At 35.3% G+C, this 16051-nt stretch overlaps 1 long non-coding RNA gene across 2 annotated transcripts; it reads right to left on the bottom strand.

The window, feature by feature from the left end:
• Nucleotides 1–3051: 3051 nt before the first annotated feature.
• Nucleotides 3052–10039, bottom strand: LOC135149204 (uncharacterized). 2 transcript variants are annotated; one of them, XR_010287452.1, is made up of 5 exons: nucleotides 9641–10039; nucleotides 9204–9453; nucleotides 3914–3970; nucleotides 3462–3620; nucleotides 3052–3328 (listed from the first exon to the last, which is right to left on the bottom strand). It is a non-coding gene; the product is annotated as an uncharacterized LOC135149204 (long non-coding RNA). The 2 variants fall into 2 exon arrangements; XR_010287451.1 differs by having other exon boundaries at nucleotides 9204–10039.
• Nucleotides 10040–16051: the final 6012 nt, after the last annotated feature.

The raw sequence follows: 16051 nt of genomic DNA, 5'->3' as shown, positions 1-16051 counted from the left end.
GTTAGGTTTGGGGTTAGTGATAAGGCTTTCACCGATCTGCAGCTCGAGTCTATTTCGTCACTTCTTCCAAAAGATAACGTGTTTTCATCTAATATGTATGAGGCCAAGAAAACCTTGACTGATCTTGGACCTTAATATGTAAAATTCCACGCTTGTCCAAGTGACTGCGTATTGTATAGGGGTCCACTTCTTGAGTCTTCTTCTGAGTAACCAAAGTGCCATTTATCTCGCTGGAAAATTGGGAAAGATGGTAAAATTAGGGTAAATGTGCCGACTAAGGTTATGTGGTATTTTCCTATAATCCCCATATTTAAATGAATGTTTAAATCTACTTCTACTGCTAAATTAATGGATTGGCATTCGGTTAATCGGTCTAATGACGGGAATATGCGCCACTCCTCTGATTCTCCTTCATGGAGGAATATAGTGTTATCCAATCTGTTCAAAAACCAACAATACAATGTGTGCATTTGTGTGTGCGTGACAAACCAATAAATGTAAGAAGACAAAACAGAACGAAGGATATATGAACGGAAATCCGAGTCCAGTGCGTAACTGTCTCCTTAAAGCGCATTTTAGCCCTCACCGTATGTGATGAACGATCGCCTCCCAGGATAAAACAGATTGACGATGCAAGAAGCACCTTCGACGAACGAGAACAAGACCGAAAACTATCACCGACGGCTGGGGTTTTTGGATGCGAGAGGCTGTGTATTTTTCATGTGTGTAAAACCCTAATCTATAATGAATATATATAGGCAATGCAAGACTTGTGCGCTACACTTCGTAATTAATTAAAACGCGTTAATTAATTTACACGGTTACAAATTAAATTCGTAATCAAAACGAATTAATTTAAACCAAGCAATTAATCAGAATTAAATTCTGTCAATTTAATTGAGCCCAGGTGGAAAAATAAAATCAGCAAAACTAGTCCGTAATTCTTCGGGCCCAGATTTTGCTGCATTCGTGTCCGCAGGTCGCACACGCGGAAAAGCTCGAGGCTTGCGAAGCCACGAAATTTGCCTCGAAATCCCACAATTTGCACCCCCCCCTGCGCGCACGTAGGTGATGGAGCAATACACTAGTAACACATTTAGACACTACCAAAGTGCCTTGCTATATAAAGCCTTTAAAGGCTCTTTATTGAATCAATGTGGGACTCAAGGTTTACTTTCCAATTTTCCACTACCAAGGAAACAACTTTGGATCATCACAACTCATCCATTCCTTAGTCGTTTTGAGTGAATAACCATGCATTGGAAAGCTTTCTCGGAGGAGAACATAATCCCAGCATAACCCGCCACGAACACGTAGCCGAGCCTCACTCAAATTTATGCTCAAAATGACAAACTTCCAACAATCCCCCACATGGGTGAGATTCATGATTTTCAGTAGCACACACCAGACAGACAGACACGGGGTTTGACTTTTGGTGATAGTTTCTGCGATCAGATATAGCATACGATAGGTAGAGACTGCTCCTTGAACCTTCGCTCGATTAAGCACATCGACTTTACTGGTAGATAGTGGACGTGCTTGTCCTTGAACTGTTCGACTGTTTGTGTAAACGATGATATACTTATCACTATATCCTTTCTGACTTGTTCAGCTCTCATGATTATGTCCATTTTGGCCATGGAACATCTTCCTAGTTCTGCGAGAGTTTCTAAAAAATTGTGCCTCGCAATTCTCCTTTTAAGTGGCCCCACTTCTCTCCTACATAGGTGATCTTTATCTTATAGAGTAACCCGCGTTTACTCAACTGAATTCCATACGTGTACCACTCCATGTATTCACCAAAGATCATTAAAAGCTCAAGGCTTAACCTCGTACCTTACGGGTCTCACTGTTTCTTCATCATAGGAACCGGCTAGGGGTCACCCCCACAGTCATTTGGTCATCATGATTTAGTTGTCCCATTGAACCAAGTTCTTGGGATCTCCAGTCAGCAATGGTTGGGTGTCCACCATGATACCGTTAAGCGATAGGCTTATGACCCATTTCTCTCGATGATTTCTCAACCACTTCTCTTCGTAACCCTTTGGTTAGCGGATCCGTGATATTATCCTTTGACGGTATATAGTCAACAGTGATAATCCCGGTTGAGATTAATTGTCTAATGGAACTATGTCGACGTCGTATATGGCGGGACTTCCCATTATACATTGTGCTTTGTGCTCTGCCAATAGCGGATTGACTATCACAGTGTATCCCTATTGCAGTCACAGGCCTCGGCCATCTTGGAATATCCTTCAGAAATTGGCGTAGATATTCAGCTTCTTCAGCGCATTTATCCAAAGCCACAAACTCAGCTTCCATTGTGGATTGAGTTATAACCGTTTTCTTGGAGGATTTCCATGATATTGCTGCTCCAGCTAGTGTAACACGTAGCCACTCGTAGACTTTAATGCCTTCTTGATAGATATCCAGTTTGCGTCAGTATATTTTTCTAATACTGTTGGGTATCTGCCATAGTGCAGTCCATAGTCTCGAGTTTCCCTTAGGTACCTTAGTACCCTTATGATCGCTTTCCAGTGATCATCTCCTGGATTACTCGTGAACCTACTCAACTTGCTAATTGAGTACGCAATGTCTGGTCTTGTACAACTCATTAGGTACATCAGACTACTACAGATTTTAACTTATATAGCGTTCATTTTTAAGCTTCCATAGCGGTTTTAAGTGCTATGCAAGACAGCGCTATGCAAGTAAGATTCACTTGCATAACGTTTATTGAGGTGCTTTACAAGTAAGGATCTTGGATAGCGTTTCTTGAAACGCTATGTACGTTAAGTGTTATCAAGTGAACCAACACCACTTTTATAGCTCTTCCTGAACGTTATCTAATTGTATATTCTTACAAACGTATCACTTGTGTTTTATTTAGAAAAGCTCCATTCATGTTGCTTATTTTTTTAATTAAAAACTAATTGTTTTTCTTCCATTTCTTTACCGGTAAATATTCATGGCAAACTCATATATATATAAAATAAATAAATTATGTTGAGTCTTAATTATAACAAAATTGGAAACTTTAATTCATGATAATTAATAATAATCCGGAAAACATAAGCATGATATTACATAAGAAACTAGAGTATTCCTAGATACATAAATTGTTAACCAAACTTTGTGGATTGATACATAGTCTTCTTGATTGATCAGTCCCATGACCAAGTAACATTAACAGACTTGGAATGAATTGTAAAAAGCTACTTCATAAACAATTTGCCCTTTAGTACCAGCTGCACAGAGTATCATGCCCCTTTCTTGTGGAAGCAGGCCTTTTTATTGAGATGATGAGTCTTCAACCTAGCGGATATGGCTAATAACAATAAACACAAGTAGGAAAGTATAGGTGAAGCAATTGGGATCCAGTTTAAAGTACACTTATCATCATTGGTTAGATATATAAGATATATAATCAAATTACAGTTATAAGAAATGTAAATTATCACCTTGGCACTGGATATGAATGGCCTTGCTTGTGCATCCATTAGAAGACTAGAATAAGTAATCTCGAAATACACTCAGCAATAACTTCTATTTATCTTTTATCTTTTTCATTTTTCTTGCAGATTTACTATCTCCCAGAGTCAAAAAAAGCTTGGTACATCCTGTAGAAGACATCATGTAACATACACATATCGGATCAACAGAAATGTAAAAAAATAGTATGATGCTGCTAAAAAATTAAGGGCTCCTTTAGCTACACCTATATAAAATAGCAATTAGTAATAGTAAATCGAGACCAATTTGCAAATCTACAGCCTCTGCCTCAGCAACTTGACAAGAAACCTACCCCATGATCAAAATCATGAAATAATCAGCAAATTACTTGCCCCCAATTAATATTATTATAAAACTATAATAACAGCCTAATTGATAATAGAGAGAACAAGAGAGATACCTCATAAAAAAGAACTTCACTTGCCATCTCATCATCTCGAAACTCATCCCTTAGTTTCTTGAAAGAATGTGTAAATCAATCAAGTAGCCATTAACCAAATAATTAAATAAGGGGGAAATTAAATGTACACAATTGTACAGCGGTCATTTACAGCCAACAAATCGTGAGCGTTGGTTAGGTGAGATCGACGGTGCTGGGAGCGTACATCAGTGACTTAAAGTCACTGATACCGTGACTTAAAGTCACTGATGTACGCTCAATAATCTTTTTCCTACTATACCCTTACCGCATTAATCGCATTAATAACATCAGCGATATAAAGTCACTGATGGTGCACACTTTAATAATGCAAGTGAGTTAAAGTCCCTGATGGTGTACACATAAATAGCATCATTGAATTAAAATCTCTGAAATTAAATATAGCATCATTGAGTTAAATATTTCTGGATGATCCAACCGTACGGATGTGGAGATTTTTATATTTTTATGATATGAAAAAAGTTTCATTAAAAAATAATTTTATTTGAAGTGAGATTTTATCAGTCAACTAGTGGTTTGAATTGTATTGCTAACTAGTGTTCTATCATGTATTATTGCTTACATTTTTTTAAAAATATTTCCGGATGATCCAACCGTATGGATGTGGAGATTTTTATATTTTGATGATGAAAAAATTTTCATTAAAAAATAATTTTATTTGGATGGAGATTTTATCAGTCAACTAGTGGTTTGACTTGTACTGCTAACTAGCGTTCTATCATGTATTACTGCTGACATTTTTTAAAAAATATTTCTAGATGATCCAACCGTACGGATGTGGAGATTTATATATTTTGATGATATGAAAAAAAATTCATTAAAAAATAATTTTATTTGGAGTGAGATTTTATCAGTCAACTAGTGGTTTGACTTGTACTGCTAACTAGTGTTCTATCATGTATTACTGCTAACATTTTTTTAAAAATATTTATGGATGATCCAACCGTACGGATGTGGAGATTTTTATATTTTGATGATATGAAAAAAATTTCATTAAAATATAATTTTATTTGGATGGAGATTTTATCGGTCAACTAGTGGTTTGACTTGTACTACTAACTAGTGTTCTATCATGTATTACTGCTTACATTTTTTAAAAAATATTTCTAAATGATCCAACCGTACGGATGTGGAGATTTTTATATTTTGATGATAAGAAAAAAATTTCATTAAAAATTAATTTTATTTGGAGTGAGATTTTATCAGTCAACTAGTGGTTTGACTTGTACTGCTAACTAGTGTTCTATCATGTATTACTGCTTACATTTTTTTATAAATATTTCTGGATGATCCAACCGCACGGAAATGAAGATTTATATATTTTGATGATATTAAAAGAGTTTAAGAAAAAAATAATTTTATTTGGATGGAGAGTTTAGCAGTCAACTATTGGTTTGACTTGTAGTAGCATTTAGCGTTTTATCATGTATTACTACTTACTTTTTTAAAAAATATTTCTGGATGATCCAACCGTACGGATGTGAAGATTTATATATTTTGATGATATTAAAAAAGTTTCAGAAAAAAATAATTATATTTGGATGGAGAGTTTAGCAGTAAACTAGTGGTTTGATTTGTACTATCATCTAGTGTTTTATCATGTATTACTGCTTAAATTCTTTTAAAAATATTTTTGGATGATCCAACTGTACGGATGTCAAGATTTATATATTTTGATGATATTAAAAAAAATTCAGAAAAAAATAATTTTATTTGGATGAAGAGTTTAGCAGTCAACTAGTGGTTTGACTTGTACTAGCATCTAGTGTTTTATCATGTATCACAGCTTACATTTTTTAAAAAATATTTCTGGCTGATTTAAACCGTACGGATGTGGAGTTTTATATATTTTGATGATATAAAAAAATTCATAAAAAACTAAATTTATTTGAATGGAGAGTTTAGCAGTCAACTAGTGGTTTGACTTGTACTAGCATCTAGTGTTTTATTATGTATTACAGCTTATATTTTTTAAACAATATTTCTGGATGATCCAACCGTACGGATGTGAAGATTTATATATTTTGATGATATTAAAAGAGTTTAAGAAAAAAATAATTATATTTGGAAGGAGAGTTTAGCAGTCAACTAGTGGTTTGACTTGTAGTAACATTTAGCGTTTTATCATGTATTACTGCTTACATTTTTTTAAAAATACTTCTGGATGATCCAACCGTACGGATGTAAAGATTTATATATTTTGATGATATTAAAATAATTTCATAAAAAAATAAATTTATTTGAATGGAGAGTTTAGCAGTCAACTAGTGTTTTGACTTGTACTAGCATCTAGTGTTTTATCATGTATTACAGCTTATATTTTTTTAAAAATATTTTTGGATGATCCAACTGTACGGATGTCAAGATTTATATATTTTGATGATATTAAAAAAGTTTCAGAAAAAAATAATTATATTTGGAAGGAGAGTTTAGCAGTCAACTAGTGGTTTGACTTGTACTAGCATCTAGTGTTTTATCATGTATTACTGCTTATATTTTTTAAAAAATATTTTTGGATGATCCAACCGTACGGATGTAAAGATTTATATATTTTGATGATATTAAAAAAATTTCATAAAACAATAAATTTATTTGAATGGAGAGTTTAGCAGTCAACTAGTGGTTTGACTTGTACTAGCATCTAATGTTTTATCATGTATTACAGCTTATATTTTTTAAACAATATTTCTGGATGATCCGACCGTACGGATGTGAAGATTTATATATTTTGATGATATTAAAAAAGTTTCAGAAAAAAATAATTATATTTGGAAGGAGAGTTTAGCAGTCAACTAGTGGTTTGACTTGTACAAGCATCTAGTGTTTTATCATGTAATACTGCTTACATTTTTTTAAAAATATTTTTGGATGATCCAACCGTACGGATGTAAAGATTTATATATTTTGATGATATTAAAAATAAATTTAAAAAAAATAATTTTATTTGGATGGAGAGTTTAGCAGTCAACTAGTGGTTTGACTTGTACTAGCATCTAGTGTTTTATCATGTATTACTGCTTATATTTTTTAAAAAATATTTTTGGATGATCCAACCGTACGGATGTAAAGATTTATATATTTTGATGATATTAAAAAAATTTCATAAAACAATAAATTTATTTGAATGGAGAGTTTAGCAGTCAACTAGTGGTTTGACTTGTACTAGCATCTAATGTTTTATCATGTATTACAGCTTATATTTTTTAAACAATATTTCTGGATGATCCGACCGTACGGATGTGAAGATTTATATATTTTGATGATATTAAAAAAGTTTCAGAAAAAAATAATTATATTTGGAAGGAGAGTTTAGCAGTCAACTAGTGGTTTGACTTGTACAAGCATCTAGTGTTTTATCATGTAATACTGCTTACATTTTTTTAAAAATATTTTTGGATGATCCAACCGTACGGATGTAAAGATTTATATATTTTGATGATATTAAAAATAAATTTAAAAAAAATAATTTTATTTGGATGGAGAGTTTAGCAGTCAACTAGTGGTTTGACTTGTACTAGCATATAGTGTTTTATCATGTATTACAACTTATATTTTTAAAAAAATATTTCTGGATGATCCAACCGTACGGATGTGAAGATTTATATATTTTGATGATATTAAAAAAGTTTCAAAAAAAAATAATTTTATTTGAATGGAGAGTTTAGCAGTCAACTAGTGGTTTGACTTGTACTAGTAACTTGACATTTATCATGTAATTGTGTTTCTATTTTTTTTAAATATTTCTCGACGATCCAACCGTACGGATGTCAAAGTCTATATATTTTGATGATATTAAAAAAGTTTCAGAAAAAAATAACTATTTTCTGTTTGAAATTTTAACAGTCAACTAGTGGTTTGACTTGTATATGTAAGTAGTATTTTATCATGTATTGTCGTTTCAATTTTTTTTGAAAATATATCTCGATGATCCAACCGTACGAATGTCAAAGTTTATATATTTTAATAGTATTAAAAAAATTTTAGAAAAAAATAATTTTTTTTCGTTTAATATTTTAACAGTCAACTAGTGGTTTGACTTGTATTTTTGTTATTTGTAAGTAAAATTATTTTTCAAAAATATGTCTGGATGATAATGAAATATAAATTATATTATTAGTTATAAGTGATGAGTTTTTATGTCAAGCAAAATAATCATCTAAATTGAAAAGATAATATGCGTTGTGTTGAACTTGTGCAAAATTCCATCCTTTTCATTTTATTATTGTTCTTAAAAAGTCACGGACTTTATTTTTTCGTTAATTATAGATATAACGAAACTCCTATACCTTATGTTAATCAAATGCTAAACAAAAATCAACATTTTTTTGAGTTTTACTTAAAATCATGTCAGTGACTTGAAGTCACTAGTATTTACTTGGAATCTTTTTTTCCCGTGTCGCTTATTTGTTACTTGAGATTCTTTCCAAACCTCTAAATCAATCTTCAAAATTACAATAGTGACTTGAAGTTACTGATTTTCTTTACTTAGAATTTTTTCCAAGATTACGCATTAGTGACTTCAACTCACTAATGTTCTTTACTTAAATGTTCCAGCCCTCTAGTTTTGGGGAGCTACTTTAACGATTTCATCAGTGACTTAAGGTTACGAATATCCCCAGAATTACATTAGTGACTTCAAGTCACTGATGTTTTTGACTTAGAATTTTTTCTAGCCCTCTAGTTTTCGAGAGCCACTGTAACGTTTTCATCAGTGACTTAAGGTCACGGATATCCCCAGAACTATAACAGTGACTTGAAATCACTAATGTTCTTTACTTAAAAAAAATTTCACCGCTCTAGTCTTGGGAGCTAATATAACAATTTCATCAGTGACCTTATTTATGATTTTTTTACTAGGTAGTTGGGGTGTTGATACATTGTTGGCTGATGTAAATCAAATGCAGCATCAGTGATCTCATGTCACTGAAGGTGAGAGGGATAATACCGACATTTTAGGTTTTTCGCTCAACATCAGTGACTTCCAGTCACTGAATAGTGACTTAAAGTCACTAACGTAGCTATTTAATATTTTTTTCATGCGTCCGGAAGATCATGTCACTGATGTACTTCATTTAATGCACACCATTAGTAACTTCAAGTCACTGATGGTGTACACCTAACTTTCCTGTACAATTGTGTACATGTAACCGGCCCCATTAAATAATGCCAAATCCATATATGAAGCCACTATAAAGCAGAATATAAATTAAAACAAATGAGGATGTTAACAGGGGTAAGTAGTTGTTTGTACCTAAAAATGCAGTTACTCTGTGCCTCTGTCTATTAGCTGTTGGTCTTAGGATCCTCAATTCTTCCTTGCTACTCCTAACCCCAACTGTCTTGGCAACAACAGCATAAACAACCAACATAATAATCATCATAAAAAACACATGAAACAAAACCATTAAATCAAGAATGGCCACAGCTACAAACTTGGAATCATCCAAATCACACCTAGCATCAACATAAAGAGTCAAACCCGTCTGCATCACCTAAAAGCCCTGTAAAATGAGAGACCCGCATAGAAGAACATCAGCAACTAACAGTTTAGGAAAGCAGGCAAGCAGAAAACAAAGCAATGACAAAAGTGCTGCAATTTTCCCGGAAACAGAATCACAATATGCTTGTAAACCATTGATCTGAAACTCAACATTAGTGAAGAAACATAGTAGTGGAAGAAAAAAATACCAGAAGCAGGGGCGAAAAATATTAGAAAAAGAAAGCAATTGGGTAGTTTCAGAAAGCAAGATAGAAACACAGATGCCAATGAAGAGAGTTTCAAGCAAATGTTCCAAGGATTGAATCATCTTTATTGCCATAGAAACATCATGTAAAAGAATTGAGAGTTTCGATTTGCATCGGGGAACGTTGTATCGACAGTTTTGTGTTTGAATTTATCAATATGAGAGGTTTGGCAATAGAAAGCGGAGTAAAATTGATACGAGTCGAAGGATTTACGGTAGAGATCATGATTTTGGGTTTGATTTGTTTGGAAATTCTTGGTTGGATTGATATCGAAGAAGTAGGGTTTGTGCAGCCCCTTCACTGGACTCTGATGTTCATTCTTTTAGTGTACTCCCTCCGTCCCTAAATACTTTTCATGTTTCTCCTTTTCACGTTTGACAACACACACTTTTAATCATTAATATTGTTATTTTTATATTAGTATTAAATATAAAAATTTCACCGTATTAAAATACTCATAAATACGAAACCAACAAGATCACTCATGACTATATTTAGCCTTATAGATTAGACGTAAATTAGTTATTTGTCTCATGTTATGAACAGTACCGACATATTAAACGAGAAAAGCTTTTTGGCACGGAGGGAGTAGTAAATAACGATCCAGTATTTTACAAGGCTCGAAGTAAAAGCTAAAAATCTAATAAAAATATATAATAATTACTTAAAATACTCTTAACTAAGATATCACATCTAAAAACGCTATCCAAGATTTAAAAAATAAATAAATAATATAAAAACATTACTTAAAACATGTTAACTTGCATAGCGTTTTCAAAAACGTTATAGAAGTATGAACCTACATAACGTTTATTTAAGAAACGCTATTTTAGTGTATTTTTATTTTATTTTATTCATTTTACAGTTACTTGCATAGCGTTTTTCATTAAAGTGGTATATAAGATATGCACTTATATAACACTTCTCAAGAAACGCTATGCAAGTAATGTCTCCTAAGTCCATTTTTGTAGTAGTATTCCAACTCAGAGACCCCCACACCTTTATTCTTGGATAGATGTAAAGTCATATCCACAGGTGTTCTAAATTTCTCAGTATCATCCTTAAGAAAGCTCTCAAGGATCTTGTCAACGTAATGAGGTTGACTTAGTGCGAGACCCTCTGATGTTCTAGAAATTTGGATTCCTAGAATTACATTTGCCAGTCTCATGTCTTTCATGTCAAATCTTGATTTTAACATGTCCTTTGTGGATTTGATCACTTTATCATTGCTTCTGGCAATAAGTAGATCATCCACATACAATGTCATCATGACATAACCGCTCTCGTTATCCTTGTAACAGGCACAGCTATCACATTCATTGATCTTGAAGTTGTGTGCTAACACGACCTCATCAAATTTCTTATGCCATTTCATAGGCGCTTGCTTCAACCCGTATAGTGGTTTTACTAATTTACAGACTTTCCTTTCTTTTCTAGGGACAACAAACCTTTCAGCTTGTTCCATATAGATTTCCTCATCTATATTCCCATTTAGAAAATTTGTTTTCATATCCATCTGATGTACTGTAAAGTTTCGCATTGCAGCGATTGCAAACATCATCCTTATGGACGTGATTCTCGTTACAGGAGAATACGTATTAAAATAATCAAGGCCTTTCTGCTGATTGTATCCTTTGATTACAAGTATGGCCTTATACTTATCAATGGTTCCGTCAGGTTTCAATTTCTTTTTGAAAACCCATTTGCTGCCTAGTGCTTTACAACCAGGTGTCAAGTCCACTAATTCCCAAGTGTGATTCTGTAGGATAGAATCAACTTCGCTTTTGATGGCCTCTTTCCACATAGGTCCATAAGGTGAGGTGACCGCTTCCTTATAGGTTTTCGGATCACCTTCTTTGAGCAAATAGGTCATGAAGTCAGACCCATAGGATTTCTCCGTTCGTTGTCTTTTGCTCCTCCTCACAACCCCCACATTTTCATCTTCACTTTCATCATTCTCATTTTCATCATCTACAGATTCTTAAGTTCGTTTAGACGTCGTAGGGTGTTTGTTTCTTGGATTACAAGGAAACGTATTCTCAAAGAATGAGGCATTCCTTGATTCCATTATCGTATTCTTTTGAATCTCAGGAATCTTGGAATTATACACAAGAAACCGATATGCTGTACTACATGGAGGATATCCGATGAAGATACAATCCACGGTTTTTGGACCAATCTTCACCTTCTTAGGTGTAGGCATCAGTATCTTGGCAAGGCACCCCCACAATTTCAGGTGTTTGTAACTCGGTTTCTTTTTCTCCCACATTTCATAAGGACTCACATCCTTATTCTTGCGCATAGTAATATTTAAAATATTATTCGCGCTTAAGATGGCTTCCCGCCACATCGATTGCGGAAGTCCAAATCTTAGCAACATCGCATTCAGCATCTCCTTGAGAGTGTGATTCTTCCTCTCAGCCACTCCATTTGATTGAGGGGAGTATGGTGCAGTGACGTCATGGATTATTGCATGTTGTGAACAGAATTCCCCAAATGGTTCAACATATTCACCTCCACGATCGCTACTGATCCTTTTGATTGTCTCAGTCTATTGTCTCTCGACTTCTTCCTTATAGATTTTAAATTTATCTATAGCTTCATCTTTGCTTTTCAGCAAATATACATAGCAGTATTTTGTACAATCATCTATGAATGTAATAAAATACTTATTTCCTCTTGTTGGAGCGAATATTAAATTACATATATCGCTATGTATTAGGTCCAGCACCTTGGTGTTTCTTTCCACACGTTTAAAAGATGATCTCGTTAATTTTGCCTCAACACAAGTTTCATACTTATGTTTTGAATCGATAGTTGATTTTGGTATGTATTCTTTTGCACTTAATCTTCGTAAAGTGTCATAATTCACATGTCCTAATCTAGCACGCCATAAATTTGGAGACTCAAGCAAGTAAGCAAAAGAATTCTTCATTTCATTATTGTCCTTGACGGAATACAACCAATCCAGGACTTCTACTCAACAGCCCTGAACACTACTTTTCTGGATAATCATCGGATGTCTGGAGATATACATGGAGGACGTATTATTCATATCAACACGGATGATGTGAATAGGATACTTGGGTTTCCGAGGGAAAATTTTGCTGAGCTCCCCACTGAAGCTGAAATCACCCAATTCTTCCAGACAATTTTATATCAGGGAGAAATCAACTTGCCTAGGATGTTGAAAGGCAATCTGAAGCCGGAGTGGGACCTTTTCTTCGACACTTTGGCAAAAGTGTTTGCTCCTACCACTCGCAAGAACTTCAATGTAATACCATCTTTGCTTCAGAAGATTGGGTTCTGTATTGCTCATAATCGCCCGATCAACGTTGGTAAACTCATACTTCAATCCATTCTTACAAAGTTGGGACCCCTAAGGAGCAGATCAGTCGAGCAGAATGCAAAAGTCTCGTGCTTCTATCCAAGATTTATCATGTTGTTTCTGAATGATAAAATGACTGATGCTGAGAAGGAATACTACATCAATTCTCCAGTGGCACCAGTTCCTCGTGCCTGCACTAAGTTGATGACTCAGCTGGACAACAAGAATAAGTTTGCAGCTGTTCCTCTTATCACCACTCCTCATATGCTACAAATGTTCAATGCTCCTCTGCAGCCTTATCAACTTCAAGTGGTTCATCCTCCACAACAACCTCAACAACAACAGCCGCAACAACCTCAAACCCTGCAGATTCAAGAACCTCAACAACAACAATCACCTCAACAATCTCAGGAAGAACAATCTCCGCACCAATCATCAAACCAATCATCATATCACTCCCCTCTTCACCAGCAACAACCTGACTTTTCATTTGAAGATGAAACATTGAAATATGATTTCTTCGAGAATCAACCGTCTTCATCTGAACCACTACCACATCAAACACACTCCCAAATCATACAACAAACACAATCTACCTCACAACCTCTTCATTCGGACTCTCCTATCAATCAGGAGCTGCAATCCTTTCGTCAGGACCTACAGGTAGCTCGGGTACTTACTAACTTCTCATCTAATTTTAATGTTGATACGTCGGATTATGGTTGTGACCTCGATTTTGTTTACCAGCATGCCAGCAATGAACCTGACAACACACAGGTTCATAACCTAGCTGATGATTCACTTCAACCTACTCTTCCTTCTCCAAACACTTCAACCAACACTTCGATGCAACCAGTTCGTAAAGTTGCCAGGAAACGGAGTGGAAGTAGGATACTGGGTCAACCCGCAGCTCTGTCTCCCTCAAAGAAGCAAAGGGTGGAAGCCATGGAGACAACTACAGCCTCATCTTTACCTTCCCAACAAGGTTTAGATTTTGAACAGGCACTAAAACAGTCTCTAGACCCATTCTCTCTATAGAATGAGGCCATTGAAATTGACCGTCCTGCCGCGGTACCTTGTATAGAGTCAAGCACTGCGCTAGCACTCACGCTAGTGCAAGCCCAAACAGATACACAGGTTAATATGTTTACTGAGTGCACAGATTTTCAAAATCAATGTCTTATGTATGAAAACTTTTCTGATCACTCTTTCTTTTCTATGAGGACAATTTGTTCCTCCACTACCTTTGAACCCATCTCAGGGGACAATGGTAGTTTATACAGGTACATCAGGAAGAGTGAATACTATGAGTGATGAAAGGCAAACACCGAGCGATACACATGCACGTGAGGCTAGTGAAACAGCTTTGAGTGTACGTGAGGTGAGTGCATACACTGACCCTGCTCTGTTCGAGGAACAAATGGCTAAGCTAAGAGCTGAATTAGCCAAGATGATTGCTGAAAATGAAAAGTTGAAGGGTGCACAGTTGGTGACCCTAGAACAGAAAGCTGAGGAAAGGCCATCCAATTCTTACAGGGATGAGCTTAAAGAGGAAATTCATGAGTTAGCTGTCGAAATACGATCCAATCATGAACTTTATATGGCTAAGTTTGATTCCATCGACAGCAAACTTGATTAACTCCTAAGGAATTCAAAGTCTGATGATCAGCCCTCCGGAGAGGATCCCTCAACTAATGGGGGGAATAGAGGAGACAAAGGAAACAGGGATGACAAAGGCAATAGCTCAAATCAATCCAACAAGGGAAATACCACTTCTGGATCTGCCCCTGACAAGGAATATGAAAAGTCTAAAGGCAAAGAACCGTTACATCATTCCGACAATGTCTTCAACTATGATAGTTATGATGACTATCCAAATGATATGGATGATGATGACGTCTTCGATGCTACTTACCGTCAAGCAGAAGAAGAAGGTAAATTTGATGAGAGTTACTTATTTCAGGAAGAAGAAGTTGTTGATCTAGAGCATGAGGAGAATGTCCGAAAGTTCAAAGCTGAAAATGAAGCTAGGAAGCGTAAGCTTCATGATTATCAGAAACTTCTAGAGGACAAGCTGATCACAAAAGAGCAAATCAAGATCGAGAAACAGAAAATCTATGATGCTGCATGCAAGCAGAAGAATCTTGATATCAAAAGAAAGGAAGGAAAAAGCTAGGACATTGTAAGAAGAATATTTAATGGACCTCAAAGGATATCTTTCGATGACAGGAAGTTCTTATCTCTGATCTATGATCTCCGAGAGGTAAACCCTGACGAGGATGTCTTTATGCATGCCTTTGCTTTAGAATTGGAATATGTAACTGTTGCAGTTAAGGGATTGCTAGAAGAATGGGAGCTGATTGTCTATACACAGAGGAATGGTTCATTCAGACTATCTGTTGAATTTCTCAAATCATTCTCTGTATCTGAGCTCTGGGTACTTCGCAACAAGGTTAAGCGTTGCTCCAACCTGAACGAACTCCTTCGAGACAAACTGCTGGCTTGTGCTGTCTTCAACAGTCCTCAGGTTGTTAAGAATCCTTACTGCGTCAAGTTCGTTCACAAGGAAGTCTCCTGCACTGTCTATCTCAACGAAGAAGCCTTGCCAAAGTATCCTACCAAGCGTCTGGCTCTAGCATCCAGTTTACAAGGACCAAGGGCTTCGCTTCTAAAGCCAAGTCTGATGCTGATGATGTGATGTTATCTTATTGCACCCGAAGAAAATATTTCTCAATACTTTCGGAGGATGAAGGGTGTTACTAAATCTCAGCCATCAGACTTCCTCGAAGACCCTGTGGAATTGGAAGTACTGCATCAACTGGCTCTGGCAAGGGAACGAAACAAGCGTGGTGAATCCACTACATCTGAAGTGCCAACCAGGGAAGAACCGTCAACTCTTGTCCTTCACAATTCTGATATCAAAGAAGGAGAAGTTGATCTTTAGATTCATTAGGGAATTGTAATATATGTTCGGTATGAACATCCCTTTGTAATCTAATGTAATCTTTTGAATTCTGGTGAATGTT

The sequence above is a fragment of the Daucus carota genome, chromosome 9, assembly GCF_001625215.2.
Source record: "Daucus carota subsp. sativus chromosome 9, DH1 v3.0, whole genome shotgun sequence".
NCBI lineage: Eukaryota > Viridiplantae > Streptophyta > Magnoliopsida > Apiales > Apiaceae > Daucus > Daucus carota.
This window is presented reverse-complemented; position numbering and strand designations above follow the sequence as displayed.